General features: G+C 41.5%; 1 protein-coding gene across 3 annotated transcripts in view; it reads left to right on the plus strand.

Annotated features, from left to right (window-relative positions):
- RARB (retinoic acid receptor beta) overlaps nucleotides 1-18,298 on the plus strand; it is a 563,324-nt gene that overhangs the window by 215,524 nt on the left and 329,502 nt on the right. The gene's annotated exons all lie outside the window — the stretch shown is intronic.

Raw genomic sequence — 18,298 nt, forward strand, 5'->3', positions numbered from 1 at the left:
AAGAGGTTTGTAGGATTGAAAAATCATTATTACATGTGGAGAATAGATCCAGTTCAGTTGATCAAGACTACAAAAAAACCCCAACCCAAACAAACAAAACCAAAACAGAAAATGCAAAAGAAAACCCCCATGCTTCAGGGTATAAACTAGCCACTTACTGATGTAGTTAGGAAGAAATTTTCCCTGTGGGCAGCTTATTTTGTAAATCATGTATTAGAGATTTCTTCCTTCTTCCTCTGAAGTGTCTGGTTTTGGTCATTTGTCAGTGACAGGACACTGAGCTAAAATGAGTTAGCCTGATCTAATATGGCAATGTCTGTAATGCTTCCCTGTTCACAAGTAAACTTTTGTTCATTGGGCAGTGTTCTAGTGTTCTTGCTGGAAGAAATCCTATAACCAAGGACAGGAAAGAGGAATTTGGCTGGAAGAACTTTATATCAATGCTATGTTTTGTAGATTCCTTTGAAAAAGTGTATTATTCTTAATATTCTTCTTGAAAGTTCATGTACGTACGTACGTACATACATACATACATACAAAAAAATAAAAGCTCTTTGAGATTTGTGGGGGAGAGGGAGGTTAAGGTAAAAATCCATATTCCACAATTCTGAAGTAATATCCTTGCTTAGAACTTTGTGCTTCTGCAAATTGTAGGGGCAACATTAAGGTTGGGTGGGGAGTGAAAGAGTGACTCATGAAAGGTTTTATGGCAGCAGAGAATTGAAGGCATTTCTTAACTGTTTATAACCAAACTTTCTAATGTGTGTCTGTTCTTTAAAGGTATAGACTTTTTTTTAAAAAAAAGAAAAAACACAGTATTCTCTCTGGGGGTTCACTGAACTCCCTTGAAACGGAGTTTCCCCTTTAACTCTGTTAGCAAAAAGTTTTGTTTAGGAAAGTATTTAGTTAGGCTGAAAGAGGTATAGTGACTAATCTACCTTGGCAGTGAGGAATGTCAAGTGGAGGTGTAATGCCAAGTAACTGCCGTGCCTTGGATTTGCTGTGTAAATCCCAAACTGGATATACTTGTTTTTCTAAGGCTTAAGAGTAGATGAGAGAGTCAAGCTGTTAAGTTGGCCCTTTTTTAGCACCTTAGATAAGATTGCACTATAAAGATAGCGCTGCTTTTTTTTTTTTTTTAACTTCTTAAAGGATGCCTTAGAGGCATGGAATGGGAGTGTACTTTTACATACAGAAAAATGTGAACCTCATATAGATTGAATGCATTTCATTTCCTCACCATATGTCAACAGCAGACTTCTGGACTAGTGTTTATCAGATGCAGAGCTGCTCTTGGAAGATTATCCTTAAATCAAACATCTTGGAAATGCTGGACTGGAGCTCAGGATCTCACAAGAGCACCTCTTTTATTTTGCTGTTTCCCTGCCCTCTGACCATTTATTCTGCCTCTCTGCTCTGACATTTAGATTTACTGTGTTTTTTGAGCTCAATACCATGAAGCAGAGTAAATATTTGTGCTTGTTGCAGACAATTCTGTACCTTCATAATAATAAAAAAGACAGTCCTGATTTCCTCTTACCTGGTGGTAAAGGGATCTCAAAGGCCAAGCCTACAGGAAAGAAAAGGATTGTTTTTAGTTCATATATATTAAGGTCTTAAGATACAGGAACTGAATAGTTTAAAATGTGGTACTAGGAATGGTGATGGGTGGGGGAAAATGGTTCAGCTTGACCTGATAATCCCTTAAAAGTGAAATTAAAATACATTGGGTAGTAAGTGTTGTAATGCATATACCCACTTTGGTCTTGTCTTCAGGAATTTGTAAGTGCCAATATTACAAATGAGACCTGTAGCGGGGGCTGGGATGCAGCCCCTTCTAGCCCCTCATGGTACTGACATTGCCAGGGGTGGGGGAAACTCACCCTGCAGGGTCCAGGTGTTCCTTGCTTCCTTGGTGTGCAGGAGAAGAGCTCTGGGGGAAAACGTGCCCAGTGGGGTTCAAGCGGACCACTCTTCACAGCACATCAGAGAAGAGTTCCAGGGAGAAAAACACCCAGTGGGATTTGGGTGAGTTGTGCTTCCCTGGCATGCTGGTGAAGGAGACCCTGGCACACTGGCTCCAGGGTCAAGGGAACATGTGCCCCTGGGAGCCAGCACTGACTGGCTGAGGAAGAAGCCTGGGCTCTTTAAAAAGAGATGCTGAGAGGGGCACTGCGTCCGGCATCTTCAGGAGCACAGGCGGTACAGCAGGACCAGGAAGAAGATCTGCAGCACTGCAGACCCAGCCAGCCAAACACTTGTGGGATGCCAGGATCCGGCAACCACGTGTGACCAACCCACCCAACACATCCAGCAACATAAGTAGTGCCAGACAGCAGAGTAGTGATGGATGGACCTGCAAGCCAGGAGCTAGGGGACACACAGAGGGAGCTCCCCAGGAGAGGGACAGCCAGGCCCAGTAGGGAAGAGGGCGAGAGAAGACTGCAGAGTCAGGGTTAGCGTCGAAGGATTCCTGAATTAACTCAGTCAAAAGAGGGATTTGTCTGGTTGGACTGACTAAATAGTCACCAGGTTCGAGCCAACTGCAGGGAGCTGAGCTGAACCTTCAAATCCAAACACCCGGGGTTCTCTTCATAGTCTTTTGGAGTACTTACCATGGGCCGGATGGGTGAGAGCCTGTTTCTCTTTATTTTTATTTAGTGCTCCCAAGTGAGGGAGAGACTGCAGGGGAAAGGAGGATCTCCTGTGCATCTGAGTTGCAACTTATTGAGTCTTAATCTGTACCCCTGCACCCTATAAGCTGTTTAGTTAAGAGTCCTGGGGACCAGCGGGGAGAGATTTCATTCTGCAAGACCTGTCCTTCCAGGGAGAAGCACCAAATGCAGAGCCTCCCAATAGAGAAGTCAGAGGCTGTAATGAGGGGAGTGTGTGAAAGGGGAAAAGATAGACAATCACAGACTAGAACAGAACATCTACACCTGAAGAGAGACCTATCTCCCAGGGGAGGGACGCCTACCAGTTGTGGGGCAAGTAACCAAATCTAGTTGGGGAGGAATCGAAATCCAATGATCCCACGTACCATTACCAAAACATTATGACTTGTCATCTAAGAGGAAAGGGGCAGGGTGTAGGGATGGAGGAGCCCTGCAGTAGACTGGCCTCTTGTTAGGTGGACCAACTTGCATGATACCACCATCTTCCCAGAGATTATCATAACAACAAGTTGTGGCAGGCGAGAGGGAGAGAAGATGATGCAATGATCCTGGTGACTATAACTGGACACAGAGGTGAGGGTATGCACATGCCCACATCCACAAGACCATTTAAGAAAAATAATGTTTCATAATGTTAGGGTCCTGCCTCAGTCCTCTTGGAGTTCTGTTCCTGTGCTACAGCCTGGATCACCTTGCTTGTGACCACACCTTCCATGTAACACTCACTTCAAAGATATCACATATAACAGTTCCTGAGAAGCCTAATATACAACACAACTGTGGTGTGCTCTCATTTTTAGTTATATAAATTATTTAATCAGAAGGGTGGGGGAAAGGTCTTTGAACTGTGATTCTCTCTTATGGTGCATGTGTCTTATGTGTGTGAGATTGGGCAGAGCAATCATCAAAGCTATTGGTGCCATGTCTGCACTTACCTCATCCTTTTCTTTCCTCGACATGAGGATATGCACTGTTGAGTAGCCCCAATTCCTTCTCCAGTTCAGTCCTAGCAGAGATAATCTTCAAGGTAGGGAGGCTGCAGACCAGGTCTTATGATCTGTCTGAACAGAATTCTCAAAGAACTACAGGTATGGTATGATAAATGACCACTCTTTTAATTGAAGAGGTTACTTGCACCAAAGAAACATCTCCTACAGTATTTTGGGGTCGTGCCTACTTAAATTTTTGGTGTTCTTCCTTTTGAGTCTGTCACACTCCATGGTTGGAAGATTGCAAAATGTTCATGAACTAGCATATTTTTTCCAGCCATACATGATAAGTTTGCATCTCCTTGGTCCATTTTTAAACTGTTTTTGATCACGGAGGCGAATGATTGGATGAATGGCTTCCTGTGTGTTTATAGTTCAGAAATTTCTTTTTAGTCAAGGACAAGCTGATTAACTTGTTTGGTTTACATATTCATTGCCAGTTTGAAGAAATGTCACTTGATAGTAAAAAGGTAATCCCATAACATTCCATTTAAATATAAATTCTCCCTGGCCACTGATGTCCACTACATTGCCACATGAACCCTTACTGCAAAATTAAGCTTTGTTTTCCTCATGCTTCAGTTTCATCAACTCTTCCATACACCTAAAATTACACTGGGCCACAGTCAGCCAGGTAATGCAGAGCTCTGATCATGGTAACCCAGCCAGGGCACAAGGCTGTGTCATGAAAGAGCAGCTGAAGCCAGGGGCATCTTTGATGAACCAACAGTACCCGGTTCTGACAGGACAGAGCCCAATTCAAGAAGGTGCAAACTGTTTTTTTTTTTTTTTTTGTTTGGCAGGTGTTCCTGCCACTCCTGTAATAAACCTTGCAGGCAATTTGCCTTTGCTCAGGGCAAATATTGTTTGGGATGGAATTTACATATCTTCCCACCCATTGGCTGTCAGGTTGTACAATGGACCTGTTAGGCAGGTATTTGTTGCTGTGCAAAAATAATCTGTTGTAGGAGGTACATATAACCAGGCTGAAGTGCTTGATGATGTTTGTGTAGTCTGTACTATGTTTGATGCACTGACAAGGGTTAAGTCGTCTTCTGGTGATTTGTTTAAGCAGTACAGCCTCACATAATTTGATTCCCATCAAAATTGTAACCTGAATTCTTTCATTTGGAATACAAGGACTGGGTGAGCCAGACTTTGCTGTCTCACTTGATGGATTAAAGTGAGAACCTGAATCTCCAGTAAAAACCTTTTAACTTCTAGTGATATCCTACTATTAGGCAATTCCCCTCAGTATTCTCAGGAGCCCATTGCTTGCTTTTATTCAGACCTCCTGCACCAGAAGTGGGCAGTTATTTAGGCTGGAGAGCCACATAGAGAGTTTTGGTGAGCTGTTGTGGGCTGGGTCAGCAACCTGTCCTCCTTTCCCTCCACTGCCTGCAGCAGCTCAGCAAAACTCCCTCTATGGCTCTGCCCCATGGGATTCAGCCCTGTGCTGTCATCACCCATTGATCCTGGCCCCAGCCCCAGGGTCTCCATGAAGACCAGCCTGGGATCCCCACAGGCAGGGCGTTCTTGGCCAAGTGGAGGGAACAGTGTCTGGCAGCAGGACTGGACTCTGGAGGTTCTAGTACAACAATAATAAATAGTCCTTAGCATATGCATGCCAGGGAATGCTAAGACTTTTTTTCACCAAACTGACTAGTAGGAGGCATGTTCCCCTTTTGCTGAGTTCTGCAAATAAATTGTTCCTCCTCCATCAAAAACTTTTTCCTAGCTGTCAGGGCAGTGAATCCCATCTAGGGAAGAAATGGATTTGGTAAGGGTGAATTTGCTGAGGGTAAGGACACTGATTAAGGCCTTGTACAGATATCCCATTTCTCTTAGAGTCACTGCTCTCCCAGGAGAAACTACAAGCCTACAGATGGTCAGGTTTTTTCCCCAAAGGTAAAAATGGCCACTCCAGGAATAAAATAATCTGGGAATAACCAGGGTTAAATCAGTCCTAAGAGTTTGTCTCAGGAGAATGAATGTACTTGCCATGGCTTCTCTCAGAAGAAAACATAGTCCTCCAGCATCCTGCTTTCCTACCTGGGGAGGCAGTGTGTCACTTGCTGGACTCTGCTGCTCCAGTGGGAAGCAGAATATGCCCCCTTCACAATTCCCACATTGTGCTGCAGAGAAACACAGGCTGACCATGAGTAGTCTGGATCAGCTAATCGGGGATGTCCTGTGTACCACTGCCATTTGTTGCCAGGCCAACTAAGGAGGCCTATATTGCATGTGGAGATGTGTCCTCGGGTCTCCCCCACACTGGCTGCACAGTGTCAGTACTGCAAACCCTCCACTCTTCAGGGCCTCAGCATTCAAATGTCTGTACATATGTTCCGGGTAAGTTTCTCTACCAGGAGAACAAACCTGGGAGAGTTCTCCCAGGTTATTTGAATGCATAGACACAGCCTAAGTAGGGATTAAGGGAGCCAAATTGCAAAGTGTGGGGTTTATGAGCTAGTTGAGAGTTTCGGACCTTGAATCCACATTATGTTCTCTGCTAGATAAGAAATTCACATTTTATACACCTCTAAACCTTGCTTCAATGACAGCTTCTCATGTCACAGCTATGCAAATGGATCCAGTCATTTCAATTTATTTTGTGCCTACCCTATTAGTATTAAGGTTAGTCAGTAAAGATTAGAGATCCAGATATATCCAAAGGCTAAGTCCTGCCCTGTTGAATTCTCAGTTTAATCTGGTTAGGGTAGACTGCATGTAGAATATCCAAGAGTGTCTGTCTCTCATTTTCAAGAGTGACTTAGGGACTTTGGATCTTAAGTCTCATTGGTTTGTTTTTTTTTTTTTTTTAAGTGGCCTTTTGGCTTCTATTGGCTCCTTGTGAAAGTAGAACTTACGGTCCTAAGTTGCCTTAGGACTTTTGGAGGTGCTAATTTTTGTCAAACATCTACCTTAAAATTAGCCCCAGGATGCAGAATTCCTTAATACATCATGCTGGGGTAAAGATGTTGCTGATTTTGTTGCTTACATGATTGATTATTGCTACTCTGTCCTTATGACCTAACTGATAAGGTTTTGCAATATTTGCAGATGATTCGGAATGCTGCTCCCAAGGTGATTACACGTGCTATGTTATCTCTGTATTATATGCATTTTGCAGTTGCTTTATTGGCTCCCTGTTAAGCAAAATATTGACAATAAAATTGCTATTTTTGTCCTACAAGTCATTGCATGGCTTTGTCCCCTCCTAGTTAATGGCTATGCTTACTTCTAATGTTGCTAGCTTATTGTTCTGTTGACAAGAAGCCACAGAGTGTAGGATTTGAAATAAGTGTTCATAATCCCCGCTAGCCCAATGACACATCCTGCTGACCCTATGGGATTCTTACTAAGAATACACTAGAACTTACAACCTGTAATAAATGAAGGTTTTGGATTCTAAAATAGGCAGCAGAAATGTCATCTGAATACAGTAAAGCTAAGTATTCTTTAATGACTCAAAAGAATTAAAGTACCTTTCAGCAGAGTAATAATGTGTATGATATGATATATATTTAGGGAAAGAAGATAAGCCAAAGCAGCTGCTAGCTCTGTATTACATGGTAGCATATGCTCCGTGTTTCCAAAGTATGAGGATCATAGCACTACTTCTGTTCATGTGTTTTAGCAGGTGTCTCTCTCTGAGGTTATGATTCGAAGTGTGAACCTTAGCATATGAATACAGCTGACTCTGGAATAGATGCTTGAATCAGTTCCTTCAGCCATCTCCTCCCTTTCTCACTTAACCACACTCCTTGCCTACAACATCCATTACACAGATCTACGCCTTTCCGAACTTTCAGGAAGTTGAAAACAAAGCCTTGCAACTAGCTAGCCTCTTTCTTTCAGGGGCCAAACCAGAATCATGTATCCATCACTTTTACACCCCCCTTTCAACTGTAGGAAAGGCAATTCTGGATCTGAATCTGAATTTCACATCTTAAGAGCTCATCCCTATTGATATACTTGCAGACAGGTGTCTTGGATAAACATTATTATCAGAGCTTTGCCACAAAAATTATGCTGGCTCTTAGGACAAATGCCAGGAAATGTAAAGAGAGCCTGAATCCAAAGAAGGATAACATACAAGTACAAGGAACTGTGACCTTGTTTAAACAATGCTCTGAGCAGGTACCAAGTAAGTACCCAGCAGGGGGAAACAGAGCTTACTGTGAAATTCAGATGTCTGTTTACCAGCTACACTTCCAGCATTTAAAAAAAACAAACAAACAAAAAAAAAATTAAAAGGGAAAAAAGTAATTACAGGTAGGAGTAGTTAGATCAAACATAAATAACTTGATCTGGTGCTTGAGGAAACTTAGAAATCTGTAAGTGACCTGTAGACCACAAAAAGGTTCTAGTATAAATTGAGGCCATTTTAAGGCATGTAGAATCAAGACAAAACCATAGCATCTGGTTTGACATCAGTGTATTTTGCAGTACAATTATATATGGCACCCTACTTTGGGAAAGACCTTTAGACTGGAGCTCCGGGTTAGGTGTGACCAGTTCAGGATATTTTTGACCTGCAGGCAGTCCTTCTTGAAGGATTGGTTGTGGTAGAAAGTCTGCCACTCCATTATGGAGGCCTTTACTTGATAGATTGTGTTCAGTTGCAATTGAAAAGAGATGATGTTGACCTGAAGGACAGGAATTGACATATGGACAAAGTTGGAGTTTACATTTGGTATGAGAAAAATCGTGGCTCTGAATAACAGGGTTTTTTAGATCTATACAATCCATTAACTCTTGTGGTGCTTGAGAATGAGCCAAGAAGCACACCCAAGAAAGAGCAGCATTGCATGTACTCATGGCTGCTATAAGTGGGTTACATTGCTTAATTTTTATGCTTGGTGGGAGGGAGTAGGCAGGTGTCTCTCTCTTAGCAGAATTACAGAACGTACAGGAAGGTAATGCAGACAAAATCTCTGTTACCTAGAACCTTATTAGAAAATTGCTCCAAGAAAATCGTATCTTGAGGGCTAACAGACTCAGTGCAAGTACATACTTTTTCACCAGGATTAGAATGTATGTTCTGATGTTTTGAGAGAGGGGAATGAATTTAGCGGAAGCTAAGTTCCGGATATAAGATCCCACTTTTCACCAAAATGTTGACTCCTGCATGTGTTTCAAAATTCTTCATGGGGGAATGGGGATTTTGGTTGTAGTAGGATGATGTAAAATATATGTAGAGGAGAAGCAGAGTATCTTATGCACTGAGTGCATTTACACGAGATGTTACTGTATAGTGGTTACTATGCATTTATTTAGTACTTGTATAAGCAAGTTATAACTGGAGTTACTGTGCAGTAGTGGCAGTGATGCCTTTTAAGTGACACTACTGCACAGTAGTGTCTTGGCATGGTTTTTGCCATGCAACACTACTACACAGTAGTATCAAGCTATTACACAGTCAGCATCTTGTGTAGATGCGCCCACTGAATCAGTCCAAAGCCCCGTGTTGTAGAGAATCCTTCCTGCATGATTGGAAAGTGGCTGCACAGGAAATCAACTTCTTTTCCTATACATAAACATGAGCCAATACTACTATATCTGGCTTTTCAGGGCAGTACACAGTAAATTGTTAACCCCATCATCTGACCTAACCATTTATCTTTTCTTTTCAGTATAGATTTGGCAACCACTGAATAATGCAAGAAACATTGAATGTAAATAGCTTAAAAAAAAACAAAATAAAAAAAACAAGCTACCCACTAAAGGAAGGAGAGCTGGGGAAAGTGAAAGAGATGTGAATTGTGTAATGCAGTAAAAACTTATTAAATATAGTTGATTTAGAATGAAAAATATTTTTGTAGCATCTCTTTAGAACAACAGCAACAGAGCCACCTGTCTTATTTTTTTAATTTTGTATCGCTTTATTAATTTACACAAATGATACTATTTCAAATATATTAACTTTTCTGAGTCATGACAAAGCAGTCAAAGCACCTTTCAAAGTTTTGCAAGGTGTGTGTGCATTTTTTAATATTATGTGTAACAAATAAAGGCTGGGTAAAATGCAGGTTACCCCTGGAAGTAATTTATGTTGATTTGAGGTGGTGGTTCTCATATGAAGAGTCAGGCTATGTACTCACAGCTGCTGCTTTCCAGCATAGATTCTCAGTTCCATGAAAATCAATAGTTGGCACAGCAGGGTACTGTTCTATAGTGTGTAAATAAATGGGTGCCATTGTGTCTCTTGCTGCTGCTTTTCCTTTCAGATTTAGATTTGGAATTTTTCTGGGGTATATCAGTGTGTCTGAGATGCAAGCAATATAATGCATGGATACAAAGGAAAAAATGGAAAGGTTTTATTTTATTTTGTATGCATTCCTCAACAGTACCATATATTAATATTAAATTGTGTTAATAATCTCAGGGAAAAGAAAAGACCACTTAGCAGATGTCAGCATCTTGACAAAAAAGAAATTGCCAACTGCTTCATAAATTGACTGTCATACAAACTCAGAGGTAGGGAAAAGTCAAAGGACCCTATTGATTTTTAATTTTGCAGTACATTCTGCACCAAAATTGCAAGTATTTGATCATTATGGTTATATGGACTTGCAGACTGCAGACTTTATTTCAATAAATTAGCCTTGCTCTTTCTTTTGTATTAATGCATCTGGTGATTATAGAATGGTTTACTTTTTTTGGCTGCAGACTTGGCGGATACAAAATGCAGATGTTGGTCTTCTGACTTAAGCTGCTATATTAAGATTTCTGGACATCAGTTGAAAATTTTAGGACTCAGTTGTTTATTTGCTTATCATCAAAGTGTTTTCTGTCATAAAAAAATCATATACAATATTAGCTTCCCATGTTTACTTTTATAGTTTGAGATTAACAGTGTGGTCCTCTTTTGCTTTTACCAACATGCTTTTTTGATTAATAATAAAGTAAAAGAAGTTATGCCTAAGAGAGGAAAAATACACTGCTGTAGTACTTTCCCTTTAAGAAAACCGTATCTCTTTCCAGATGCCTGCATCTCTTTGATATAGAAGAGTACACTAAGTTCCATCTATAAACAGAATCCACTAATTAAGAGTAATTGCTTAGGAGATTGGTACAGACTATTCAGAATCAGATGCATGTTCCTCTCAGATATCCATTAGCCCTAATAAGATAATGCAGATGTGCCAGGCTGTTTCCTGTTTCCTTCTATTGTACCTTTATTGCCATATATGGACCAATGGGATGGGCTGAACAATAAGTGGATGTCCTTTTGCTCCCTGAACAGTTCTCAAAGGAATGTTTGTTATTAGATTGTTTTTTTTTCTGTTTAGTTTCACATCGCTATGCTAATAAAGGAAACATAACACTCTGAAGGATTTTTTACTTCTGCCACTGTAACTAGTTTATTGTTTAATTAAATCTCTTTGTATAACCAAGAAAACAAAAATGCAACATCTCGCAGTCACAGATGATCTGTAGAATACTAACATGCTTCTTTTTTTAAATAAAGTTTCCATCTACATTTTTTAAATAGTTCTAAAGGCAGCATGAATATCATGTTACTATATCTCTCTGATTTACACTTGACTCTTGCTAAATCTGTTGAATTATTCAATACTATTCAATGTGATACCATCAGCAAGCATAATAGAAAGCATATGCATAATCAGGGATTTCAATATAAACTACAAACTGTTTATACATTAGATACAGTAGTTTATTTGGACAAGCAGAGCTTGACTTATTTTGAAAACAGAATTAAAATATGTCTTAAAGCTGTCTAATAATTAAGAGCCTGATCAGCCCACTCCTTTGGGAAAAGGTAAAATCTTTCCTTGTGCAATTTCTCTTGAATTGTTCTGTTTAGCTGGGAGGAAGGGGAGGAGAGGCATGTCCCTGTGGAACATAGCAGGCTGCACCATATTCCTACGATTAAAGAGCTAGCTGCAGACTTGGGAGAATGGGAATACTGGCATGAGTATGGGAAATGCATTTAGGTGGCCTCAGGCATATTGAACATGTCTACACTAAGGGTGTCAAACATGGCCCAGGGGCTGAATTGGGCCCATGGAGCTGTTCAGTCTGCCCCACAGGCCTCCTGATGAACCAGGGAATTTTGGGGTGGGCTTAGCAGGGGATAGATCCTCCTAGAGAATCCAGAGGTTGAAGGGCTATACAGACATGGTACTTCTTGCCCCATGACCACTTTCCCTGCTGCCTCTGCCACTCCTCTGAACCCTACTGCCACTGGCCCTGCCATTGCAAGGTCCAGATCTGTCTCACAGGGAGCTGTCCTGATTCACCTGGGGACCGTGGCAAGTTTGACACCCTTGGTCTCGCTGCGGACTGCTCAGGTTGACAGAGTAAATTATCCCTTGCTGAACTTCACGGTAATGTACTGTACTGCTTCTGGTACCCAAGATAGCTTGTTTCCGGCAGTGCCTCTCAGTAATGGGGGAAACGCTAACTTTCCTTGCTTACTAAGATATGCCCTGGAGATAGCAAGGGTGCATCTCTGTAAGCAAGAAAGACAAGCAGGTGCTCCTAGGGCTAGAGTGGTGCAATCCTGCTGAGGAATTCTTGGGGTGTGCAGGATCAGGCCCCTCGAGCCCCTGAACCATCTACCTTTGCCATGAAGTAAAAACACCACTAAATAGCACAAATTGTTTCCACCTTCATCACAGCCATTATTTGTGGTGTGATAAGGGGATGAACATCTGTTTGCTTGGCTTTTGTGCTGCCATAAAAATGTTATGGTGGCACAAAGGTGATGAAAGGTAATGTCTGTTTCTACCCTTAAGAAGTTTTGATGTAGGTTTCCCTGAGGGGAAGAATCTTTCAGCATTGCTATCATTGCCTCTCAGAATCTCCTCTACCTCCGCATCTGAAACATTGGCTGTGTCTGCACGTGCTCCTACAGCACCATTGTTACTGCACCGTCATTTAGTACTTCTTTTAGGCTGCAGGGAGACTAAAGAAAGTACTAAATGATGGCGCAGTAACATCCATTACTGCACCACGTCAGTGGCACACAGTTACTTTTAGCTAATATGTCACTGTAACAACGCACTATTGCGAGGGAGAGCATTGCTACGGCAACATAGCTGCGGCATCATGATTTTTGCCTGCCTATGCTATGTCACCCTAGCGCATTGCTATGGCGATGTAGCATCTCGTGTAAACGGTCCCACTAGAACCTAAAGTACCATCATGCTAAGGTTTCGATATAAGTCCAGTGGTATTTGATAGCTTCCTTAGAGTTTCCTGACAAGTCTGCAGCATCATGAGACTGGTGCTAGTAGGGACAATAGTTTTTTTGTGTTGCCCATGCTACCACACTTGCTACTTGATTTTTCTCTTCCACTGTACACAGGTCTGAGAGATTCCCTTCCACCACAGGCAGTTTACACATAGCGTCTGTAACCTATGTGAATATTTCTCTCTGGTCTTGATGCTGTTGCTGGGACTAAGGTACCCAGCCATTTTGCAGATATTTCTGATAACCCAGCTTAAGCACAAGGAACAAATCAGACTTGTTACTGGATGAAGCGGTAGTACTAGATCACAAACTCAGACCTATGATTTCCACTTTGGATATCTCTTATAAGGGCTGATCTACTTCATACTAGTACCCATAGAATTTGAAGAACATGTGGGGACCCAGAACTGGATTTTCCAACACCTTTCTTATTAGCCTGTGTTGCATCTTGGACATGTTTGCTTTCTCTTTGTGCACTTATGAATAAAATACTACCAGTCCTGAGGATTTCTTGCCCCAAAGAATGAATTTTATTCAATGACTAGCCAATTGCCCATCAGGAATGACGGGGGGTGGAAGGTGGAGGGGGCTGGGATGGAGTGCCGCCACCTAAGCCCCTATGCTGCTACTGTTCTGCCTCTTACAGGGAGCGGGGTGGGGGAGCCAAGGCCAGTGCTGCTGGCCTTGGCTCCCCCACCCTCTGTCCAGTCCTTGGTGCAGTTTCAGAATCATGGCGGCACACCCCCATGCTTGAAGCACTGTGATTGGTTTTTTCCGTCAGCCAATTGGAGAGCAAATAAAGTGTGACAGACAGACAGACAGGCTTTTATAATATTAGAAGTGTAAATTTTTGTACAACAGTAGAGGCTGTAATGTTCTAGAAGTGTGGCATTTATATATATTAGGGCATGTCTACACCATGTTGGACAGTGATAGGGAGTACCACTATGAAAAAACATCCTCTCACAGGCCCCCACTCTGCATGTGCCAAAAAATGTTACGTAGCTGCTGTTATAGCAGTGCTGAATATGGTCAGCACTGCTCTTGGGGGTGCGCTCAGACCTGAACAGTAGGGCTATGTGAAATTTTGCCAGATGTTTCATTTCAAAGTTGTTTCAATGCATTTCAACTTTGAAACAGCGAAACTGAAACAAAACAAAAGGCTTTGAAACAGCTTTGAAATGAAATGAGGGTACTCAATGTTTACAACATTTCAAAACTTTTCAAGTCTCGAAGCTGGGCTTACTTGACTTCAGCGCCAGTCCCAGGCAGCGGTGGCAGCCTCCTCTCATCCAGCAAGCAGATATGGGGGCCCACACCCCTGGAGGGCTGTGGGGCTGTGCCAAACTCCTCTCAGGGGTGCGAGCCCCCGGATCTGCATGCCAGATGAAAGGAGAATGCTGCTGTTGGCAAGTGTCAGGAGTTGCGTTTTGAACAGTTTGAGGTGCAGTTTCCCAGAAACCTCTGCACCTATCTCCTTGAAACCTGGCAGGCTTTGTGCCCTCAGAAGGGACTACCACCCCTGCAACTTTCATCCAAATCAGGCAAGAGATGACAAAGTTTTAGGCATTTTCATGATTCCCCCATTATAGCCTATGGGCGAATATTGGAAGACATCGAAACAGTGAAATAGTTTCAACGAAACAAAACGGGACAGTACTTCAAAATGAAACAACAAAACAAAACACTGTCCATTTGAAATGGTGAAATGGATGTCGAAACTAAATGATGGTGTTTCGCACAGCCCTAAACAGTGCTAGGCATGCCCTGGCACACACCAGAAAGCAAGTACATGATATTGTCAGCATTCATTACACATGGACCAGTGGGTGTGGGGTGTGCTTCATAGTGGCATTCTCTACCACTGTCACTGCAGTGGAGACATGCCTTCAGCATCTGTGTTCATGTAATAATTCTTAATTTGGAGGTATTACAATATTAATGTGGGCATCTATATAAAATATTATGAAAACATAACTACATTGGCTAAGCACTAGAATTACCACTGTTGTTGAGGACATGACTAGATAGCTTAATTTATTTTTATTGATAATTTTTTGTTTAGTCACAAATGGCATTTCTGGAAACAAGTTTCTTGGTATAAAATTTAGGTTTATAATCCTAGAAAGATCTGGGGTTTAAAAAGGCTCATGATTTTAGATTCAGCGTTAGTTCCACTGACTTCTGCCTGGAGCTGGCTACCTTGAGACTACAGGTATGAATAAGTGTTGGAAAAGCTGACCCTACTAACTTCTAAAGAAAAAAAAAAAAATGGAAATCAAAGGACCTATTCCATGTTATGGGTTAATAGGCTGCAAATTTTCACCTTAAATGCTAAGACTAAAAGATGCAAAAAAAAAAGAATCTGAAACTGTAAATTTTTCTCTCGTGCATTTCTACATTCTAAATTTAAGAATATGCTAGTGGGCACTCCATAACAAATAAGTTGAAGATAAAAGAAAAGCAGTAAAATTCAAATGTATAAGATGTTGCCTGCTTAGCTCATCATATAGTCATATTTCTTTTCTATCTGAAATAGCAGTAAAGACCACTGGCTGTGCACATTCTGATAATTTGTGCTGAGCTCTGCATATTTGTAGCTAACAGAAATATAGTTTAAAGCGTTTGATAGTTTTATAAGCTGTATTTTATTTCCAGAGGACCATATCATTTAAAAAATAGGTGACCTTGATCTAAGATTCATTGAATGAGTGAATAAATAAATAAAACAGATCTTATTAATTTCCAGCATAATTCCACTGGTTTTAGGGATGAATTTGATCTTTTTACCACCCCATCTTTTAAGTTTATGAGTTTTACAAAATTGTTCTCAATTTTTTGCTTAGTTACTCCAGGGAGATTTTATTTTTGTTCATGTTTTGATATCTAATTTATCCCCTCTCTTTCAGTTTTATGTAGGTAAAACTCTGTGAAGCAATGCCACTGTGATTTGCTAGATTTTCTTATGGTAGGAATCCAGTACATTTTGAGTTTGAGTGGCTTCCTCTGAAGATCAGTGATTGGGTGGTAGATGGTCCTCAAGACATGACCGACACTTTTTCCCCTTCCTCCAAAGAGGATTAGCTCAGTGTACTAAATATTGCTAGCCCAGTGTATCAAATATTATAATCTCCACCACCTGCATGTCATTCTCCATAAATGTTAAGAGGTGTTTGTTCATAATTTACAAGGTTATAAAATACTTGCAACTCCCTTTCTGGTCTCCTCAACCATACTGCCTTCAGCAGAAATTGCTGTTGCTGTCTAAAAATGTGCACAACTAGTATCTTTTCCTGCTATCTCTTCCTTCATAAAGAAGAAATAATTCATTGCTATATGACAAGAAAACTTGTCAACTGTTTTTCCCACTTCATTTTAGTTCTTAATGCTAATTAATGGACCACCAGCAGTAATTACATTAAAAATTGTGTTGCCACCATTTCCCACCCTTGACACTAACCTGCTGTGTTACCTTCAACATGTCACTTAATCTGTGTGTCCTAATCTCATAGACATTAAGGGCTGGAAGGGACCTCATGAGATCACTGAGTCCAACGCCCTTGCCATAGGCAAGAAGTCTGCTGCGGTCAAACAATCCCATCAAGATAAACATCTAATCACCTTTTGAATGAATCCAGAGTAGGTGCTTGCACCACCTCTGTGGGGACTCTATTCCAGACCCTGGACACTTGGACTGTAAGGAAATTTTTCTTTATGTCCAGTGTAAACCGGCCTTCCAGGAGTTTGTGGCCATTAGACCTTGTTATTGCTTGGGGGGCCCGAGTAAACAACTGTTCTCCCAGGTCTTGTTGTCCCCCCCTTATAGGCTGCCACCAAGCCACCCCTGAGCCTTCTCTTCTCCAGGCTGAAGAATCCCATGTCCCTCAGCCTCTCCTCATAAAGCTTGCTCTCTTTGCCTTTGATCCTTTGGACTCTCTCGAGCTTATCCACATCCCTCCTAAAGTTGGGGGCCCAAAATTAGATGCAATACTCTAGCTGTGGCCTCAGTAATGCCGAGTACAGCGGGAGGATGATGTCCCTGGTTTTGCTTGAGATGCATTGATGGATGCATGCCAGTGTTTGGTTTGCTTTGCTGGCCATGGCATTGCGCTGCTGGCTCACATTCATCTAAATAATTTGCAGATATGTATGCCAAAGATAAATACTGAATTTTCCTGTTACATTATTTTGAAATTTAAGGATAAAAACATAATATAAGCACCAAGTTTTATCATCCTTATTCACTGTCTGCATCAGAGAGAGCCTTCAGTACTGATGTCCTTCTAATGAAGCCTTCCCATGCTTCAGAATTTCACTGCATAAAACCAGTTTTTGGTTTTCCTACAATGTCTGCTGATAAGAGTCTAACAGGGTCATATCTTCTTCCTTTTACCCCAGTAAGAAGGGGAGCCAACTTGCTCCTCTTGCAGGAGAGTTCTGAGGAACCAGGCATGATGGTTGCTCATGTGTTTGCTCTCTTAAGAAACCAATGAAATTAATGATATTTGAGGGCTGGCAAATGTAAAAGAACTCTACCCATTATGGTTTATACCACTCTTCACTTAAGAGCCATCATACATTCCATAAAATTACCACGCACACACAATCATGATTTCTGGATCAATTGTAACAGTTAAAAACAAGCATCAATCAGGAACATTTATGTTAGAAAATCAATAGCAGCATCTTGTCATCTCGCCAGATTTTAAAACTAGTAGTTCTTATAGGCACTAGTCAAGCAAATGATTACTTGTAAAGATCAGCTCTACACTGCAGTCTGAAATATAACCAACATTAGGAAACATCCAGGGAGGAACACATTACACTATTTAGGATACCACCAAAAATATTCTGCCTTTAAAGCCTGACACAAAGGCTGATCTCAGCTGTCTTGATGAGCAAAGAGGAGGATATTTAGATCCCAGCCAGCACAGGGTTTTAAAGACAATAATCATAGACACTGAAGAGTAGCTAAAGCAGTGTCACAGATACAAGTACACTGTTGTACTCACACCAGCTTTCTGCCGTTCTTCATGAACTAGCTCATGCTACTGAGTTTCTTTAAGGCTAGGGACAGACATTCAAAATGCCTGAACCTGAACTGATTCAATCTTTGCAGGTTAGTGTAACCTGGCTAGGCCAAACCAGTTCGTGATCTTACAGACATCCCGTATGGGCTGAAGAAATGTTGGCACATGCCTGCAGTGGCTCAGGATAGAAGCCAGGGGGCACTAGAGAAGCCCTCCTTTCCTTTCCATAGTGCTGAGCTGAGGGGGGGCATGGCCAGGCCGTGGCAGGATGTTCCCACCTCCTTCCCAGCTGCTTCTGACCAGCGAGGGAGCCAGCAGGGAGTTGCACAGAATTTAGTTACACAACAGGGAGTTACACAGGGAGTAACACAGCATTTA

The sequence above is a fragment of the Alligator sinensis genome, unplaced genomic scaffold (genome assembly GCF_000455745.1).
Source record: "Alligator sinensis unplaced genomic scaffold, ASM45574v1 scaffold299_1, whole genome shotgun sequence".
NCBI classification, from domain to species: domain Eukaryota; kingdom Metazoa; phylum Chordata; order Crocodylia; family Alligatoridae; genus Alligator; species Alligator sinensis.